The sequence below is a fragment of the Camellia sinensis genome, chromosome 4 (assembly GCF_055761805.1).
Source record: "Camellia sinensis isolate YWXY chromosome 4, ASM5576180v1, whole genome shotgun sequence".
NCBI classification, from domain to species: Eukaryota; Viridiplantae; Streptophyta; class Magnoliopsida; order Ericales; family Theaceae; genus Camellia; species Camellia sinensis.
In genome coordinates, this window is record NC_138964.1 from 86,292,047 (window position 1) to 86,314,014 (window position 21,968).

The window sequence follows — 21,968 nt, forward strand, 5'->3', positions numbered from 1 at the left end:
GTATGCAATTATACTCAATTGTTCCATAATCAAGTCAATCCTTTGTACTTACATGCAAATTGATCCATAACTTCTTGAATTCATGACCTACAAGTTTTATTTTCAAGATTTAAGGAGGAATTCCATCCCTAGGATGTGGATTCAACTGTTGTCTAGTTCAATTCTTCAAATCCTCCACAATTTCCTTCAAATTCCCCTTTCTCTCTCTCTAAATGTTGAGCTTAGCTTCCTCCTCTCTCAAAATCTCAGCCCATGTGTTTGTATAAGCGAGTTCAAAACATGTGCTAAGCTTATATAGAGTGTAATTAACTTAGCCTAATCAAAGTTGATTAAGGTTAATTAATTAGGCTCATTTCTAACTAAGTTTAATCAGTTTATTCTAATTATTTTGGTCCGAATCAAATTTTGCCAAAAGTTGCCATAAAATTCTAAATATCCTAATTGGCTTATTGGGCTAGTCAATTTTGGCTTCCGAAGCCGTTTGGTCTTTCAATTTCTGATTCTAAGTCGAAGAGTGAACATATATTCCATGAAATAACAAATAACTACAAAATTAAGCATGTAAACACATAATTAAACACACAATCATGCAACTAAACTTATTGAAACAATATAATACAATAATACGGAGGTCGGGGCCGACACAGTCTCTCCCCCTTAGAAAGTTTGGTCCTCCAAACTTAAGTTACCTTCAAACGGACACAAATGCGGATATCGTTGCCGCATCTCATCCTCTTTTTCCCAAGTGGCCTCTTTCCCATAATGTTCTTTCCACTCGACCTTCACCATAGGGATAGTTTTGTTTCTCAATTGCTTCACTTGCCGATCAATGATCTGCATGGGCCATTCTTCATAAATCATATTTTCGTGTAAAGCAATCCGATGGTGATCAATCACATGGAATGGATCTCTAAGATACCCACAAAGCATGGATACATAGTGGACATTATGCATTTGTTCCATTCTCGGTGGCATGGCAATACGGTAAGCAACAGGACCCAACGGTTTAAGAATCTGAAAAGGTCCAATATAGCGAGGAGTTAGTTTTCCTTCTTGCCAAATCTGATCTGTCCTTTCATCGGTGTTACTTTGATAAATACATGATCCCCCGTTTCATATTCTAAGTCTCTTCTTCGCTGGTCCGCATAACTTTTATGTCGGCTCTGTGCTGTCTTAAGCCTTTGCCGAATGATTTTGGTCTTTTCGGTTGTTTCTTGCACATGTTCGATACCATAAATAGCCCTGTCACCAACCTTTATCCAACAAATTGGTGATCTACACTTTCTTCCATATAGTGCCTCATATGGTGCCATACCAATGCTAGCGTGAAAAGTATTGTTATAGGCAAACTTGGCCAATGGAAAATACGTTTCCCACCTTTCCTGAAAGTCCATAACACATATATGAAGCATGTCTTCTAAGGTTTGAATAGTCCTCTTAGTTTGCCCATCAGTTTGTGGATAAAATGCTGTGCTAAACCTCAATTATGTCCCCATTGCATCTTGTAGACTAGTGCCAAAATCTAGAAACAAATTTAGGATCCCTATCTGATACAATAGACACGGGAACTCCATGTAATCGAATAATATCATCAACGTAGATAGTAGCAAGTGTATATGCAGTAAAAGAAGTCTTTACAACAAGAAAATGAGCAAACTTAGTCAGTCTATTAACTATAACCCAAATAGAATCCATACCTCCAGGTGTTCGAGGTAGGCCAACAACGAAGTCCATGGTGATATGCTCCCATTTCCATTCCAGAATAGGGAGAGACTGAAGCAAGCCTGTCGGTTTGTGATGCTCTGCTTTTACCTGCTGACATTGTCTGGACTTGGAATTGAAGTCTGCAATTTCTCTTTTCATGTTAGGCCACCAATATACTAGCTTCAAATCTTGGTACATTTTGATGTTTCCTGGATGCATGGCAAACATTCATTTGTGAGCTTCCGCTGAAATTATCCTTTTAGAGTCGGTTTCGTCAGGAATACATAATCTCCCTTGAAATCTCAACACAGAATCCTCAATCGTGAATCTCGATTTAGGCTTGGTGTCAAATTCATCACAAATCTTCTTCAAAAACTCATCATTCATTTGCTTTTGTTGATTTCTTCAATAATTGCAGGCTATGCAGACATTGCAGCTATAAAGCTATCTTGTTCAAAAGTACCACTTCAATTTCAAGTTGTTCAAACTCTAGTAGCAATTCTTTGTGGTCTGTGAGGAAACAAGCAAGATTCCCCACAATCTTTCTCTGAGTTCATCTGCCATAGTGTTGGCTTTGCCCGGATGGTAGTAAATCTGTAAGTCATAGTCCTTGATCAATTCAAGCCAGCGACTTTGTCACATGTTCAATTCCTTTTGGGTGAAAAAGTACTTCATGTTTTTATGATTTGTGTACACTTCACATTTGGTTCCATACAGGTAGTGATGCCTGTAGACATCCTCGAACGTCCCGGGAGGAGATCATGTTCTGTTCATATGGGCTCACTACAGTTCAAGACTCAAATGTCACGGTCCTGTATCTAATCTCGTAGAGTGCAATGCAAGATCGATGAATCATCAAAGAGTCTATATCCGGCAAATCGTTTTTTGAAAATAGTTTTTTTTTGAAAGAAGTGCCAAACATGGACTGGTTTGCCAGGTACAGAGTCGCCACCTAAATATTTTATTTTGGGAAATTTAGGAAACCCTGACTCGTTTGCCTAAGGCCACGTGTCCGTCATCACCAAAGTTGCCTCGGCTCGGGAACTTGGGTACGATTGGGGAAGGTCACTTCGTGAGCACCCCCGCTCGCCCGATCAAAGATCGGCCTCTACTAACCATGATATCTAGTTTTGAAAACATTATGCGTTCTTATTCCGGTTATTAGCCTAGATTTACTATGTGATGCGCACAGCATAGAAGTATAGATTGGATCTCCCGAATTGGAACAAAACATTTCATGTTTGTTTTTGAAAGGGGTTTGCTACTCGCAAGTAGGCTTAAAATGCAGATTTTGCCACCCTCGGGTGGGCTTAGAAAAGATGGTTTTGCCACTAGCTAGTGGGCTTAAAACTCATAGTTAATGCATTATTCCAATTCAGATAACCCAACCTTCACCCACAGGCATTCAGGCAGTTATATCACATAAGCAGTTAGCCTCATGGTAAGCATGCTATCATGGCAGTCACTCACACGCATGCAAGGATGCTAAAGCATAAAACTTACCGAGTACTCCAAGCCAAAACAAAAGCTATGCTAGAAATCCATGCATGATCCTAACTATACAGAAATGCCTAATGCAACACATGCGAAGATGCAACTACAATAGGCTCGGCTATTCTAAAAATGGCATATGAGATGCTACAGCTAACATATATTCAACTTGGAATTGAAATACAATGCAGTTAGTATGATGCGCCGAGCCCGGTGCATGCAAGACAGATGAATGATACAAGCGTGCAAGCATAAGTATGCTAATTGAAACATGCCCTAATCTAACCATCATAAACTGGTAAATAAAAGGGAGAAAGACGTGAGGTGGGAAGACATACATCACACTCACGCACACTTATTACAACATTGCCCTCGCTCGGAGGGTCCGAATGAATATTACACAACCAAAATAAATAACGAATTATTACACAACACTAATTACTTAACAAATGAACTAGGTAAGCAAAGTAAACTAGCACGCTATGCTACGTGCAATGGACTGCCTTAGCTCTGCTCGGAATGATGGAGGGTGTGAGCATGCTCAATTTGCCTTGTCGGTAAATTCCATTGCGATGCCTTGTCTTGCCATTGTTTGCAATTGATTTTTGAAAGTTGCACAAGGCTCCAAGAGGCTGAAACTCCACCCTGGGAGGACTGCCGACCAGCTATTGACTTGGGAAGCACCTGGCGACCACCCTTTGTGGTGGATACCAAAAAAGGTGGTCAGCCGCCCACTTTCTGCCCCTGGATCCTGGTTTTCTGTAACACAAAGCAGGAGAGAGACATGGCAAGGTATTTTCAACAAATGTGTGCACGACCACACACCCCGTCCTTGCATAAGCTCAAGGGAGTGTAGACCTCGATCCTCATGCCACCAATCACACATCTCGATGCATGATGGCCGAGGAGTCGAATTACACGACTCAATGTGGAATGAATGCACATGAAAAGCAAGTAAAGCCAACAACTCTATTATGGACAGTCAAGAGTGTCGGCGATCGAGAATCGAGGCATGTTTCGTCACTTGGAGTACGAAACATCCCTCATTTCCCGTGTTTGGACTAAACCCTACTTCAAACACAATGCAAGAAATAAGGATGACATGTCATGCACAAATGCAACTAGCATGCGATCCTAATGCAATGCGACCTAATCATGCAAACATGCAAGGATGAGATGCAAACATGCTACTAGCATACACAATGCTGTGAACCATAAGGCATACACGATGCGACTAACAACCTAGCATACGCAATGCTATGGACTAAGATGGCATACACAATGCACGCGATGTAACATGGCACACACAATGCTCTAACATACAACCTAACATACGCAATGCTATGGACTGAAATGGCATAAACAATGCACGATGGACTTACATCAACATGAGTGGACCTCAGCCACACTCACATCAGTGGCCATAGGATGGAAATGAGACAATCGAAACACATGCAAACATGCACGGATGCAAAGGACCGATCGTAAGGCATAACATGCAACTCTAACTAAGCATGGCAAAGGATGAAACATGGCATAAAATGACACATGATGTAGCTCTAAAATGTGACAAAAGATGGTCCCGAAACATGCAAATATGTCACACAATGCAAGCTAGGGGACCCAGGTACCGAATCTAGTGAAGTGCGTTACACTAGAGGTACCCAAAGTAATGCACCAGTGGCAAAACCAATCCCAAACAGACCCTAGGCAGGTCTGAAATAGTAGGAAAATAACCTAAAATGATGGCTCGGAATGTAATGAAATAAAGCTCATTCAATGGTCGGCAAATGAGGCATACAAGCTCGACTATCAAATGCATTTAAGGAGTACAAAACATAGCAATACAGCATTCATATAGGCTTTGAAATATGATGCAAAATGGACCCAAAACATGAACACACCTCAGTATATGCGTGGAATGGACCTCAAAACTCAAAGTTAAGCATGGGTATTGAACTACAAGCATGCAAAACAAACATCATTCAACCATGAAACCTGAAAACAGAGCTAGTGCAGTCCAAAACAAGCACAAAATCAGTTTAAGGCATGGCCAAAAAGTGCTAACATAAAGGGCTAAAACAATATGCAATTCAGGCTAGTAAGCATGGTTTACACTACATGTGTATGAAGCACAAGAGAGGTCACCAAACTAGCTAAAAACAATAACATGACATGCCAAATAAACCCCAAAAACCCACTGAAATGAGGTCCATGCATGCAAGAATGGTATGTTCCTTTGAAAGGCCATGAGGTGGATTACTCAACACATATAAGATAGACATGTAAAATAGCAAAACAAACTCTATAACTCTGTTATGACAGCCCTAAAACTCACCAAAAAGGCCCAGAAATGGCTCAAGGAAATATGTAATGAAAGGTCCCCTTGAAAGGCCTTAAGGAGGATTGCTCTACACGTGCATGATAGACATGAAATATGGCCAAAGGAGTTCTGGATAGAGTCAAGGAAGACCCTAAAACTCACAAAATTGAGCCTGAAATGTGACTTCTCAACATGCAAAATGGGGGTCCTTTGGAAGGCCAATAAAGCTAGTAAAGAGAATGAGGGGTGAGAGGGTCACCCCTCTATGATTTTGAAGCTCAAAGACAGATCTAAGCCACTAAAAATCCATTGGATTTCAGTGGCTAAAAGTCCAAATCAAGGCCAATGCAAATGCTCACATGCATAGCTCAAAACATGAGGAAATTAAGCATGAAAGGGGGTAGATAACCCCCAACAGGAAAATGACCTTAAGGAAACATGTTTATAAGCTCAAAATAAAACTCTTCTTAGTTCATGACAAATCTCGAAAATGCTCACAAGTAGGGCGAAGCTATGAAGTAAAATAAGCCTACAAAGAGGGATAAAGCATACAAGGAGGTAGAAGGCCTCAAACAGAAAAGTATCCTTAATCAGACTTCAAGAGAAGCTCAAAATAAGACACTTTTCGCGGTGGTGAGTAAAGATGAAACACGCATCGGAAGTTGGAGTTGAAGTTCCCGCGGAGGGATTTCGCAGCGAAAAGTGCACTTTCCTTGTACTTTCTCGAGTGTCGGGGACTCCGAGCACTACAAAAATTTGCAAGGGGTTCAAAGAGACCTTGGAGACCACCTTGGGAGCACCACCGACCCAGTTTGGAGGCCATTGGAGGTCACCGACCAGGTTTGGTGAAGGGGGGTGGTTGGCCTACCAGAAAACGTGGTTAGCCGACCACCTAGCCCAAATCCGTGGCAATTTGGTACTTTCACACTTGGATCTTTAAGTATACTCGGCTAAAGCTCTTTTTGCTCATATCTTCAGATCCAAAATCACCTTCTCCTCCTTCATAAACCATTTTCTCCCTCAGATCTGCATTCTATACGCGTTTTCCAATGTCTCACGCAAAGTTGTTTCGCGAAAGCTTTCAGTTCTCTTCACTTTGTACCGATTAAATTTTGATTTCGGTGCTTCTTTCTCCATTTTCACCACTTGAGGTAAGTTTGTCTCAATATTTGGAACCTTTTCTCGGGAGTTGACTTTTGTTGACTTTTTCATTTCCCGAGAGTTGACTTTTGTTGACTTTTTCCAATTTTGGCTCATTTTGCTCATTTTTGTTCCTTTTTGCAGATATTTCGAGATGGCGGGTCATTTCCCTTATGGCGGAGGTCCTCCCGATGCCGGAGGTGATCCAGACATCATGTCCTTACCCTCAAGGATTCAGCCATTCGATCCCGAGAGGTATCACCCTCGGGAGCATATCCTTCCCCGGGCCATTTTCTACCATTTTACTGATTTTGACGATCGAGTGTGGATCTGCTATTGCAGGAGTCGGAGTCCCACCTCTCTCATCAGGCACGGGAGGTATGTACTTCACTTTTACATTTTCTACAATGTATTATGCATTTTCCGTGAATTTCATGTTTTCGCTATGTTTATCTGCTCATTCTAGCACACAGCTTGTTCTGAACACTTAGTCTATAACACAGTGTTTTGTTTGCATCTTGAACACACAGCTCAATCACTTGAATTTCTGAACACGCCGCCCACATATTGATTGTGAACACACAGCACACACTTGTTGAGGGTTGAACACACAGCCCAAACTTTGAATTTCTGAAGTCTGAACACGCAGCCCAAACACTTGATGTTGAACACATAGCTCGAACTTTGAGATGAACACACAGCCGACTGATTTTGAAATCTGAACACACAGCTCAAATACTTGACGTTGAACACACGGCTCGAACTTTGAGATGAACACACAGGCCATTGATTTTGAAATCTGAACACACAGCTCAAATACTTGACGTTGAACACACGACTTGAACTTTGAGATGAACACACAGCCCATTCTTTTGGATGAACACACAGCCCATACTTGTTGAAAGTCGAACACGCAGCCCAAACTCTGAGTTTCTGAACACGCAACCCAAATTTGAGGTGAACGCACAGCACACACTTGCATTTGTACACAGCTCACAGCATTGTATCTGATTTGGTTTGCACACAGCTTATACATTTCATTTGCACGTAGCTTATTCGTTTCATTCTGAAACTGAATACATGTGTTTATTATGAATGCAGGTGTCTTCCCGTGTCACACGAGGATATGGCTCCATTGTTGCGAGGGAGTGGTACACAGAGCTACCGGAGGCCGCCCGTGATTGGGTTGACCAGGCAGGGTTCGGACCATTTTACACTAGGATATCTCGCTATCCTGCTAGCAGGACATTGATGGGGGCTCTTGTAGAGAAATGGTGGGACACCACCAACTCCTTCCATTTCTCGACCACCGGGGACATGACTATGACCCCGTTCGACTTTGTTGTATTGACAGGCCTTGACGTGGGAGGCTGGACGATCCCTTATGGTGAGGATATGGGCGAGTGGGAGGCCGTCTGGATCTATCTATTGGGAGCTCGCCCACCGGTTGACAGAGCATTAGGAAGGGACCGGTACACTTGGTTCTCCACACATTTCAGGGGGACTGAGCCCGAGACTCCCGAGGAGACAGCGCAATACACTCGAGGTTTTTTGATGTTCCTTCTCGGGACCACTCTGTTCTCCGATAAGGGGAACACTGTCGGGCTTTATCTACTGAGTGACCTGGTAGACCTCGCACGGGTCAGTCAGTATGATTGGGGTGGCGCTGGCTTAGCTACCCTTTATTGCTACATGAGCGCGACCTCTCGCGGACGGGGGAACATAGTCGGTGGCTACTGGAGAGCCTGGGAGGTATTTTCTGCCCTCTTGATTTATATTTTTTCTTTTCATTATCTATACATTGCACACACGGCACACTTCACATTCTGTACTTTGCATTCTGCTCTCAGCATTCTGCATTCTCTATACATTCTGCACTCAGCATTCTGTATTCTGATGGCTATCACCTTGTTTTTCACAGCTCTGGGTTTTCGCGTACTTTTCTACGCTGATTCTGGAGCTCGAGGTGGCGGTGCCTCTCATGATCCCTTATTCACTTGTATTCGAGGGCCAATACTAGTCGAGGGCCTGAGAGACTCTACCTTACTTGTGGCAGTATTTTGACACAGTGCGGCCGACAGAGGTAATTCAGAACTCTCAGTTCTCCATGTTTTCATCTTTGATTCATCTTGCACATTTATGATTTCTAACCAGCTTATGCATTGGTTATCTGCAGTTCACATGGCAGCCCTGGGCGCCCTTGGGTGGGAACACCCGATTTCAGCTTGCTGGGGGGTGGGCCGCTTCCCGGTATAGGATCTTATTTGAGGGGCCTGTTGGTAGAGCCTGGTTTCTGGGGGATCGCTTCATGCGCCAGACAATGGGCTACCCTAATCAGGATATCCCCTCAGCACCTTCGGTCGATATGCGGTCTACTGAGGGGCTCACTCCCCAGAATGTCGTTAGTGCCATGTTGGGTACAGACGTGTTGCTACATTTAGAGGAGGGAGACTGTGCGACCTACCGTCATACATACCTGATGCCCCCGTTGACAGGTGTTCGTACTCCAATGAGGAGGCCTACTGGCATGCCATCATCGAGCCGACCCCGGGCTGTAGATGTCTCTTTGACCAGCAAAGCCGGCACATCGAGAGGTAGGGCTAGACTGGTTCCCCCTATCCCCCCGACTTACCATCATGCCGGATGGCCAGACATTCCGACCGAGTTGACGGGTTGGCGATACGGGATTTCCTACCTAATTCCGATAGAGCCTCCTATGCCCGATCATTGATATGTCAATGATCTTGACTCACCACCGGTATGCTCCACTGCTTTTGATTTATCACTCAGATACTTAGGCACTCATTTATTCATTGATGATTTGAGTTTGTATCTGCAGCCACCCAGAGAGTACATGGAGGGGATGCTCGGATTGGTGGCCTCTCTTGAGGGCATGGTCTTGCGAAGGGAGGCACAGTTGTCCATCCTTGGTGTGTCGGTACTCTTTAGTTTTCTTGCATTTATCATACTTCTGATGACATGCTGAACTTGAACATTTCACTGCATTGATTGACTGTATGTTTAGAGCACATCTAACACACACCTCATTCATGTACTATATCTGCATACATCCACTCTATGTAGCTTTCTTGTCTGTGTGTCTGATATACATATTTTGGCTGATGTATTCGAATTGCACTCTTTCTTTTCAGATGCCTCCGCTATATACTGAGCCGCAGGTCGGGCCATCTAGGCCTTCCCGGGGAGTTGGGAGAGGGGGTTCGACTCGCGATCGAGGCAGACGCAGAGCACCTATTGTGGAGGAGGAGTCCAGCGAGGAGGAGGAGCATGCACATCCCCAGTCAGAGACATCCGCCGGCAGAGAGGAGGACTCTGGCTCTGGTTCCGGTAGTGGAGATGAGGCCGAGGAGGGTTCCGAGGATGACAGCCCCGATTCAGATGACGATGATGGGGCAGAGGCTGTTCCGCAGAGGAGAACGAAGAGGGCCTCTTACTCCTGTGCTTGATAGTACTGATGCAGTTGTTCCCTGCTTTCTTTGCCTTTTTTACTAGTAGTTGTAGCACATTGTACATTATTTGGCAGTTTTATTTTCCATAAAACTTGTACCCTTGTTGTAAAATGTTGTAACAAAGGAAGCATGATGTAATGAAATAGCTTTTTGAAAAACTGTTGTATTTTATGTTCTCAGCATCGCATCGCATTGTTTCGCACGAAAATGAGATCGAATGGAATTGTGCACTGAAAATTGCCGAGTCAGGTGATGAACCGACACAACAAACTAAGCAATCAACTTACTAAGAAATGACACATACTTAGCAAGGTTGCAACTCGATAAATAAGACACGACAATATCGATTAAACAAAGAGTAACAATTCAATATACAAAACTCAACAGCTCGACAAAACTTAACAACTCGATAAACTTCACAACTCGACAAACGAAACAACAACTCGATAAGCAGAACAACAACTCGATAAGCAAGACTTAACAACAACTCGATAAACAAAATGCATTTCGGACGATCTGGGTGACGGAACACATCCGAAATAGAGAAAAATTCGCACCTTCAACACTCTCGATGCATGGAAATGCTAGGAACTCTCTTCCAGAAGCTAGGACAAGACCAAAGCCACACTTCTCTCCATGGCCGACCACCTAAGGGAGCTAGCCGACCAGTTTTTTTCAATGAAGACCAAAGGGGTGGTCGGCCTACCAGAAAAGGTGGTCCGCCGACTACTTGGCTTGGCACCCATCAGTTTGTTGACACGTGTCCCCCAAACAGTGCCTTATCCTCTATAAAAGTCCCAGCTTCGTGGTTCATTCATTTTATCTCAGTTTTGCATCAGAATGGAAGCGTTTCTCATCCAAAATCTCAAAGCTTGTATTGCTTCTCTAGATGGCTCGGAAAAGTTGAACTTCCGGGGCTTCGACTTGAATGCACTATTCACGCTGAGCCGTACTCCGCTGCATCTTCCTTTCCTCCATGCCGTGGCAAGGTTTTGGAATCCAGTAACACACGTCTTTAGCTTTAGCAGGCAAGAGATGTGTCCTACCTTCGAGGATTTCTGAGTTTTGATAGAATCCGAGCGCAATGAGGAAATCTTACCTCAACTCCGATTTGGCCACGTCCACGCCCTAGGACAAATGTGCGGCCTCACTTTGCATGATGCTTGATCATTGGTTCACGACGGGGAGCTGGACATCCCAAGCTTGGTTCGCTGGTTTTCTGATGCTGGTGACTGCGGCGACCATCATTGGCAGGGCTATCGGTGACACGCGCTTTGCCTATGCTTGCTATCTCACTTCTTGCTTGCCCCGTGCTCCGGTGGATTCAGTGTCCGGTTGATCGAGGTTGCCCAAGGTTTGAAGGAGGGCAAGAGCTGCATCGCCATGACATTGGCTGAGACATTGATGGGTTTAGACGCTTTTCATCGCCGGGAGACGGCCAGGCTTGAGTGGAGCCCACTACTATTGCAGGTAATATTTCCCACCCAATCTCACATATGTATAGCTCACATCACTCGGCCCTCAGGCTCGGTTTTTCTCACAAAACCCTTTTCTTTCTTTTCTCTCATCGTACATCTCTCTATTCTTTATTCTCTCATTTTTCATCCCTCCCCAGGTGTGGTTGATGGAAAAGTTACAGATTGTGGAGCCTTGCCCATCATATTCAGCTCGCAGCTACTTTTTTCGACAATGCCTGGTCGATGCCCTAGATGAGGGGTGGTGGTACAACTGGATGTGTAGCTTGACTGCGGACAGCATTACCTAGTGGTGCCCTTGGCTCAACCTACTGGCAATGAGTTACAACATGTCTCAACAGGCCGGGATCTAGTTGATTGGTATGACATACTGTGTCTTCTATTTTCCGTTCCGGTTCCAACGCCAGTTCAACCATGATGAAACTTGCCCGCCAGAGGGGATAGAGTACCCGGCCGCATTCCCAGCCCGAGGCGCACAGCTTGCCCGGTATGTCACAACATGGATGACTAGAGAACTCTTGGCCCCCGCTCCCACTTTCAGTTGCACTTTGTCTGATGAGTGTTTAGATTGGCTTAATGAAGAGGCACATGAAGGGCCCACTTTGGCATCGGAGGCTTCGACCAGCTTTGGGAGGGGGTGCAGGAACACCTGACTTATCTATGCCTCGGATTTATTGCTTTATCAGTACTTTCAAGTTTTCTTTATGAATGTAATAAAAAGCAACTTCAATTTGTATGCAAGAGCAGGAGAACTCTATATTGAAATCAATGAAATTGAAGATTGTGGGTGCTAAAAATTTTCCGCTTTGGTCCAAAAATGGTCTAAGTTGTAAAAAGATTAATTTTGAACAAAGTCAACTTTTATTAAAACTTTTCAAAACCATTTTCGATATGGATCAGATCTGGACACGCCCGAAATCCGTCACTGAGATGCACAACCTCGGATCCTAACAACTGGAAAGTTGCCCCCAGTCTGAATAGTACTGCGGCACTGCACAGCAACGGAAAGTTGCCCCTAGTCTGAAAAGCACTGCACCGGAGATCATAGCCGAACTCCTGAATGTGGAATAGACAAAGGTGGCCGAGACGATCAGATGGACAAAGTTGATCGGGGAAAAGTTTATGGCTGAACTTCAGGATGAAGTTGCCTACGTATCCCAAAGATGGGAATCAAGCCTTACGTAGTTCAGGCTCAGGGTCACCCGAGTATTTTCACTCTCCTTTTACGTTCTAACTTTTGCCAAGGCCGCCCTTTGCGGGTTTTCAACCTTGCGAGCTCACTTTTTATATTTTCCAATTTTCTGTGCTTTAACTTTTGCCTAGGTCACCCTTTCGGGTTTTCGGCCTAGCGAGCCTCTCAAGGGTAATATTTCTTCAACTGGTCCATGTTGATCGGTTGGGAGAACTCTAGGCCATCTAGGTCCATCAGAACCACAGCTCCACCTGACCAGATAGACTTAATGATGTAGGGACCAGTCCAATTGGGTCTGAACTTGCCCCTAGGGTCGTGGATAGGAGCTCGGTTGTCCTTGAGCACCAAATCTCCTTCTTTTCGATTCCTGGACTTAACCTTCTTGTTGAAAGCCCAGGCAATTCTGCGTTGATAACCTTGAACATGGTACAATACTTTCAGTCTTCTTTCATCAAAGAGCATGAGTTCCTCAAATCTGCTCTGCTGCCAATATGCTTCGGCTATCTGACACTCAGCCAGTACTCGCAAAGACGGAACTTCGATTTCGATAAGTAAAACGGCCTCCATCCCATAAACCAATGAATACGGAGTCGCCCCAATAGAAGTTCTAATTGAAGTCCAGTAACCCCACAGAGCAAACGGCAGCTTATCTGGCCAATCCCAGTAGGTTTCCATTATCTTCTGCAGTATGTGCTTGATGTTCTTGTTGGCGGCCTCAACCGCTCCATTGGTTTACGGCCGGTATGTGGATGACTTATGAAAAGCCATGTTGTATTTCTCTAACAAGTCAATCACTTCCTTCTTGAAATGGGAACCATTATCTGAAATGACCTCGTTCGGGACCCCATAACGACAGATGATGTTGTTTCTGATAAACTTTGCAACATGCGACGCCTTCAACGCCGCATAAGATTGGGCCTCAACCCACTTCGTGAAATAATCTATCGCGACTAGGATGAACTCATGCCCATCCAACCCTTTTGGAGTGACAGCCCCGATCACATCGATTCCCCAAACCGAAAATGGCCATGGTGAAGTCATGTTGTACAGCTTCAACGGCGGAATGTTCATGCGGTTTGCATGGATCTGACACTTGTGGCATCGCCGAACAAAGTCGATACAATCCTCCTTCATGGTGGACCAATAATAACCTTGTCTGAGGATCTTTCGCGCTAGCATTACCCCGTTCATATGCGCACCACATTCTCCTCCAAGGATGGCCTCCATCAGGAGTTTTGATTCTTCAGCTTCAACGCACAGCTTATGGATTCCCAGATGAGCTATTTTATACAATTTACCTCCGTAGATGATGAACTGAACGGCCACTCTTCTTATTGCCCTTTTATCCTTGGCATTTACCCCTGGTGGATATGCTTCCTTCTCCAAGAAATTCCAAATATCGTAATACCAGGGGTTCTCATCCTAAACCTCATCTATAGCAGCAATTGACTCGTAAGCCGGCACAAATTTCTGGTCGATAATGACTGGACGCATCCGAACTCCAACCGGGATGTCTATCATGGAAGATAGAGTTGCTAGTGAATCTGCGAACCTGTTATTTTCTCTTAGTAGATGAGTGAAGTTTAGCTTCTCAAACTGAGGAATCAACAGGTCCAAGGTTTGGTGATACATTATCATCTTTTCCTCTTTGACTTTCCAATCTCCCTTAGCTTGGGATACAACAAGGTTCGAGTCCCCATTGACGTCCGACCGTCTTGCCCCTAGTTCCAGGGCTGCTTCTAAACCAGCAGTGCATGCTTTGTACTTTGTTTTGTTGTTCGAGACTTTGAATCAGAGTTTAAATGCTAAAGGGATACGAGAATTGTCGGGTGCTATCAGCAACACCCCTATGCCATACCCATACTGGTTCGACGCTTCGTCAAAGTACATCGTCCAAGTTTCGTCTTCGATATGCAAAATGGCCTCATCTGGGAATAAGTACTCAACTGCTTCACCTCCTTCCAGTGGATGATCGGCTGAGAATTCTGCTATTGCTCTTCCCTTGACTGACTTGCGCGTCACATATTTCAGATCAAATTCAGAAAGCAACAGCAACCAACGAGCTAGCCTACCCGTAAGTGCTGGTTTCTCAAAGAGATATTTGATGGGATCTAATTGTGAAACCAACATTACAGAGTGAGCTAACAGGTAGTGCCGCAGCTCCCTGGTAGCCCATACCAAGGCTAGGCAAGCTTTTTCCAATGGTGTGTAGCGAGTCTCATACTCTAGCATCTTCTGCTCAAGTAGTAGATGGCTCTCTCCACTTTGTCCTCCGATTCTTGCGCGAGCATGCAGCCCATCGCAGTCTCAGTTATTGAAAGATACGAAATCAACGGTCTCCCCACCTCTGGCAGTGACAACACGGGCGGGTTCTGTAAGTATTCCTTGATCTGTTCAAAAGTAGCTTGGCATCGACCGTCCCATTGGAATTTCTTTCCTTTCTTCAGGAGGCCAAAAAGTGGTTCACAAGTCAAGGTTAATTTTGAGATAAATCGTCTTATGAATTGCACTTTACCTAGAAAGCCTCGCACCTCCTTTTCAGTCCTTGGTGGTGGCATTTCTAGGATGGCCTTGATTTTGGAAGGGTCGACTTCGATACCTCTCTGTGTAATCCGAAACCCTAGCATTTTCCCTGCTGTAACACCAAACGTACACTTCTGAGGATTTAGCCACAACCAGAATTCTCTGATCCTTTGAAAGAACTTTTGCAAGGCGGTGTAGTGGCCCTCTTTTTCCTTGGACTTGACAATCATGTCGTCCACATACACCTCATCCTCTTTGTGGATCATGTCATGTAATATTGTGGTCGCGGCCCGTTGATATGTAGCTCCAGCGTTCTTCAACCCAAATGGCATTACCTTGCAGCAATAAGTCCCCCACGAGGTGGTGAATGCAGTCTTTTCTCGGTCTTCAGGTGCCATCACTATCTGGTTGTAGCCCGAAAAGCCATCCATGAAAGAAAGCAAAGCATGCCCAGCTGTGAAGTCCACTAACTCATCGATATGCGGCAAGGGAAAGTCGTCATTCGAACTGGCTCTATTCAAATCCCTAAAATCTACGCATAGCCGGATCCTACCATCCTTCTTTGGCACCGGAACGATGTTGGCCAACCAAGTTGGGTATTCGGATACCAGCAGGAAACCTGCGTCAATTTGCTTGGTGACCTCTTTCTTAATCTTGAGAGCCTAGTTCGGGCGGATCCTTCTAAGTTTTTGTTTGACGGGTCGGGCCTCACGGTCAAGAGGGATCCGGTGCTGTACAATCTCAGGATTGATTCCAGGCATGTCTTCGTAGGACCACGTGAAAACATCTTTGAAATCTTTTAATAAAGCGACTAAGCGCTCGCGTTCCTCCGAAGACAACGTGGACCCGATCTGGACCAGCCGCGGGTCCTCGTCAGTACCAATGTTCACAGCAGTGATTTCATCCATTAAGGGTTTAACAAATCTTTCCTGCTCTTGTTCAATTAAGCATTGCAAAACTAGAGGAATTTCTTCCTCGTCGTTTTCATCAAAATTTTGAAAGTCTGAGTTAATGCAATAAATCAAGGGCACAGTAAAGTTCTCAGAAACCACAGCCACATCATTCTCATTAAGCACATCCAAATCGTCCGATTCTTCGGTTACAACAGACTCAAAAGAGAAAGAAAAAGTTGACCTGGATAGGACTGTGGTATCCGGGTTATCACCCCCTGGAATACCGGACTCAAACTCAGTCGAGCTGGAACCTGATTCTGACTCAACAGATTCGGTGGAATCAGATTCCGGCTCACTACCTGACCCGGTGCTGCTTGACAAAAATCCCTCTTCATACTGCCAAATGAGAGAGGGTGCGATAGATGCATCCAAAATGTTTGCTGGTAGGCCTACAGCCATTTCATTCCCGATCACGCATACCGAGAAGTTATCCCCCAAGCACTTCTGTTCGATCAGAGGATCTGAATGTAGACACGCCAGCGCTACCCCCATTTCACTTCTGGCGTCCTCAAACTCCACTTTCTTGCTCTGCTCAGCCTCAGCTAATGGGTATGTCTGCTCTTTGGCAACGTCATCCCCAGATAACTATAGGTCAAAGAAGATCTCAAACCCCGGCAAGCGCTTCCTTTTCGCGTTCAACCATGGTTCCGGGAAGCCACAAAATGGAAAGTCCTCCCCCTCCCGGACAAAGCGTCCGTTTAGGGTACCCTGGATGGGTTGGTGCATTAACTCATATGGCTTCCTTGCCTTCTTGGCTCTGGCTCTCCCAGCCATCTCCTTACCTTTTCTCACCTAATCCTCTTTGGTGGGCAGATAACCCAAACCAAAGGTATGTGGGTTGTGTGGCACTTCGTCCAACGCTGCAACGCCCTTTCGGCCGCTCTTTCCCAATCCTTTCCCGGGGATGTGTTGAAGCTTGTTCATGAGGTATACTGATTGAGCACTAACATACACCCCCTCATTAACAAACAAAATGTTCTGCACGATCCGGGCCTTAGCCAGAGTGAAACCGGATAAGAACACATCCTCCATACCGTGCTCAACTTCCAGGACTGGTGTAGACACCTCTGGCAGTGGATGGATCGATGAATTCCCAAAAATAATGGCTACTCCCTTCCTATGGGGGTATTTCACCATCTGATGTAAGGTGGACGAAACTGCCTTCACCTGGTGCAGCCACGGCCGCCCCAAGAGTAGATTGAAAGTCGCAGGAACTTCTAAGACGTGAAAGTCTACCTCATGCTGTCCCGGCTCAACCTTGGTCTAAATTTTCACTGTCCCTATTACTTCCCGGCTTGTGTTATCATATGCCCGAATCACCTAGGCTGTCGGCACAAAGTCCGCGGTCTTTAAACCGATGGCATATGCAGTTCTTGCCGGGCACACATTGATGGCGGACCCTGTATCGACAAGTACCATCGGTATCCATTTTTTTCTACATTCCACAGAGATGTAGAGTGGCTTGTTATGGTTCGCACCCTCAGGTGGTAGTTCTTTATCAGAGAAAGTCAACATCGGGGTAGCCCCTCCCGGAAAAACTATGCCCACCAGTTGTTCGGGTGTGGTGTCTATTGAGAGCTTGGCCTTGTCCATGGCCGATAAGACAGCTTGTCGATGCACTCGCAATGCCATAAGCAGTCCCCAGATGGTGATGTCTGCTTGTATCTTTTTCAACTGCTTCAGTACAGCCTCTGCTTCGAGTTGGTTCTCTTTCTGTTTCTCCGCCTCCTTATCTTTCCCAGACACCTCTGGCTGATCTAGATGTGGGGGCTTGAAATACCGCCCGCTTCTAGTCATATGATCGACTTCGTCGATGTACCAGGTATCGTCTGGCTGGGTACTCGCCCAATCTTCATTCGTGTGGGCAAGACATAGATCATCCTCCTCCCACCACATTCCATCGGCAGCCAACAGACACCTGTCCCACTCCGGTACAATTATACCCACAGTACTTTCCGTCCACATGCTCGCAACATTCTCTGTACCCGTGCACACAGCACTTTTAGTCCCCACGAGGGCTTTAGCTTTCCTGATTCTCTTAGAATCCCCAAATCTTTCTTGTTCAAACTCCGTCAGTACAGCTGGCTGTTCAATAATTCTTGTATTCAAAATGCCCAAATCTTGAGCGAAATTCTTAGCACCGGCGCTCTCCGGTGATGCATTCTGATTTTCGGCCCTTCTGGGCACAATTGATGTTCTTGCCCCTGCCGGGCCCCATTCCAACTGAGTTTCGTCGACAACATCTGGTAGGTCATCAAGCCACCCGGTGACCTCTGCGGACTCCTCAAAATCAGACTAGTTGACTGCCATGCCCTCTGGATCTTGTTCATTGAAAAATTGGAGGTTAGCAAAGTCCCCTTCCACAGCTGCCAAGTCATCTATCCTCTGACCAGATTCATCCCCCTGTATCACATAAAGCTCTGTCCCTGCCGGCAATTCCATATTTGGCCCAACCTGGCCTACTGATAGAATGTAGTCACTCAGACTGTATACCTCCTCAGCAACAAAACTCCCAGATTCCTTTGATTCTGACTCAACAATCCCATTCTACCTTGAAATCTCCCTTGTTCTGTCTTCGTCAGTCACCACCGTTGGTCAGGGTTGGGTTCCGAAGATGTCCAACAGCACAAGTCAGTGCAATCAGGAAGGAGCACCTCCGGATTGGGTAGGTGGGACGGGGTGATATGTATGCTAGGATCGTAAGATACGACCCCAGTCTGGATAAAGTTGATACGTTTGGGGGGTAGAGCTTGGTTGTGCGGTGGAAGAGAGTTTGTTGTGACATTGGGTTTTGTGGGAGGCACAATCACCTGCTTGTCAATGAGATCCTGAATCTCATGACGCAATCTGAAACATTGGTCAGTGTCGTGACCTTGTTGTTGGTGATATGCGCAGTATTTTGCTGGGTCATGAGAGGGAGGGAGTGGATTTGGCAATGGCCTCGGCTCCAGGGGCTTTAAGTGCCCTTTCTTGATTAATACCCCCGGAGCCTTGGACAGGCACATATATAATGGGGTGAAGGTTCTCTGGCCTCGAGGTTGGTATTTGGTGGTTTGTGTGTTGCTTCCGGACGTGCCGGAGAAAGGTGTAGCTGCCATGGGTCTTGGAGGGGGAATGGTGGTGACCATGCTTACTTCTGAAGTTTTAGCAATTGCGGCATTGCTGGTGCCTGTATTGTTGTTGCGGTTGAAGGTTCTTCTGGGTTGCTCGTTGTCATTATCAATCAAGCCCTGTTTCAAGGCATCCTCAATTTGTACTCCCATCTCGTGCAGATCTGAAAAGGTAGGGAAGGGGAGCACGATCATTTTCTACATCAGCTTAGGCTGGAGATTGCGCACAATCATCCGAATTTGGTCCTTATCAGTAGGCCTTAGGGTCATCATCGAGGCCTTTGCCCTCTACCGGGCTACGAATTTAGAGAAGCTCTCCTTAGGCTCCTGCCTTGTTGTCTCAAGATCACGGGTTGTAATCTCGATTTGCGTATTATAGGAGTACTGTGCAATGAAAGCCTCGGCCATCTCATCCCAGTTCCGCTTAACATCGTCTTCTAATTTCGCGTACCAGATAGCGGCCACACCTGACAGGGTTCGGTCGAATAATGAAAGCTTCTGCGGTCTGGTGAGGCCCATCAGCCGTAGTATATCGAAGAACAAACGGAGATGCACCATGGGATCCCTAGATCCATCAAAGCGATCGATTTGTGGCATTTTGAACCTATCTGGCAGCGTCACAGCCACGTCAGTATATCCGTCCTCAATGTCCGGGATAGACTTAACCCCTTGGGATTTCTTGAACAACTACTCAAGCTTGCTCAGTTTCAACGTGGTAGGGTCAACCTCGAACTGGAAGGGAGAGTCTGCTATATTGATAGGCGTAGGTGCCTTGGACAATTGAGGTATAATCGGAGGCGGAGCCAGCCCTGTCGGAATGTCCGTCTCTCACTGGACATTTGGTACCTCCTCGGGTGGTGGAACTCCTGGTGGGGAAGGAGCTTGATGTGAAGCAGATGCCCCGGTTTGTTGTTGCAGCCTCACAATTAACTCTGCCTGCTGGGCCATGATCTCGGCCTGTTGTTTGGCAAATTCATCTCGACAAACAGTGTCCTGCTGCATGGCCCTCATGGTCTCCTGCATTTAACGCATCATTTCCTCAACTCCTGTCGTTCCTGCCATACTGCCCTGATCTATCTGAGCTACCGATAGGTCTAACTCTGGAGTAGCCTTGGGAAGCTCAACCTGACTGTTCAAAATCCATTGATCAGGTAATCTTTGCTCGGATACACTGTGTTTTCTCGACCTCCGTCTAATAACCGGGGGTAGAGAATGGAACACTGGTTGTTCGTCGACCAGATCCTCAGATCGATTGAGTCGGCAACCTCTTGTCCAGAGTGCTTGGGGAATATCTGCTTGGTCTGAAGCAATTGTGCTAAACTACCTAGCAAAAAGATAATAAAGCAATAATAAGGAAATAAACAACCAGACGAACGGACATCATAACGGCTTAAAATAAATACACAACACACAGTTGGGTATCACAACAGATAGTTGATAAGCTGGAAATGCTGTTTTCCAACACTGATCATTATCCCCAAATCACTGTCCTCAAACTGAATCTGATACCCGCAGATAATTGATTCCCAAAAATACTAAATTGGTGCCTGCAGGCCTGATGCCCAAACTTGCAAACTGATACATGCATTCCCCATAGAGACGCACTCTAAAAGGCACATAAGAAGCAAGTGAGATCCAAAACACCCCTACGTTGGGGTAAGGTTTCCTTGTCCTATTTTGTCAGGAACTAGGGTTTCACTATGTACACAGCGGTTTCAAACAACCTATAATTGGGTAAGCAACCTGTCCTAGCTTTGGAATGGTCACTATGGATTCCGAATATGCACTAGGTCGAATGGTCAAAAAGGGTGCCCCGGTAAAATCGGGGTTTGTGTTCCCGTCATGGCAGAGCCCGCAACCAGTCAGCCTTATGGCACGCTTCTCGAAGCGAGCCTCCGGCAAACCGTTCAGGAATAGCATACGACAAACACGGTGTCCTAGGCGCACCAATGCAAATGCAATGCAAAGAAACACAAAAGTGTAGTCAAAACCAGATATCATGAGTTCAAGTCAAGTTCTCTAACTCCCCGGCAGAGTCGCCAGAAACTGTAGACGTCCCCGAACGTCCCGGGAGGAGATCCCATTTTGTTCATATGGGCTCACTATAGTTCAAGACTCAAATGTCACTGTCCTATATCTAATTTCGCAGAGTACAATGCAAGACCGATGAATCATCAAAGAGTCCATATCCCTCAAATCGTTTTTTGAAAATAGATTTTTTTTTAAAAGAAGTATCAAACATGGACTGCTTTGCCAGATATAGAGTCACCACCTAAATATTTTATTTTGAGGAATTTAGGAAACCCTGACTCGTTTGCCTAAGGCCACGTGTCCGTCATCACCAAAGTCGCCTCGGCTCAGGAACTTGGGTACGATTGGGGAAGGTCACTCTGTGAGCACCCCCGCTCGCCCGATCAAAGATCGGCCTCTACTAACCATGATATCTAGTTTTGAAAACATTATGCGTTCTTATTCCGGTTATTAGCCTAGATTTACTATGTGATGCGCACAGCATACAAGTATAGGCTGGATCGCCAGAATTGGAACAAAACATTTCATGTATGTTTTTGAAAGCGATTTGCTACTC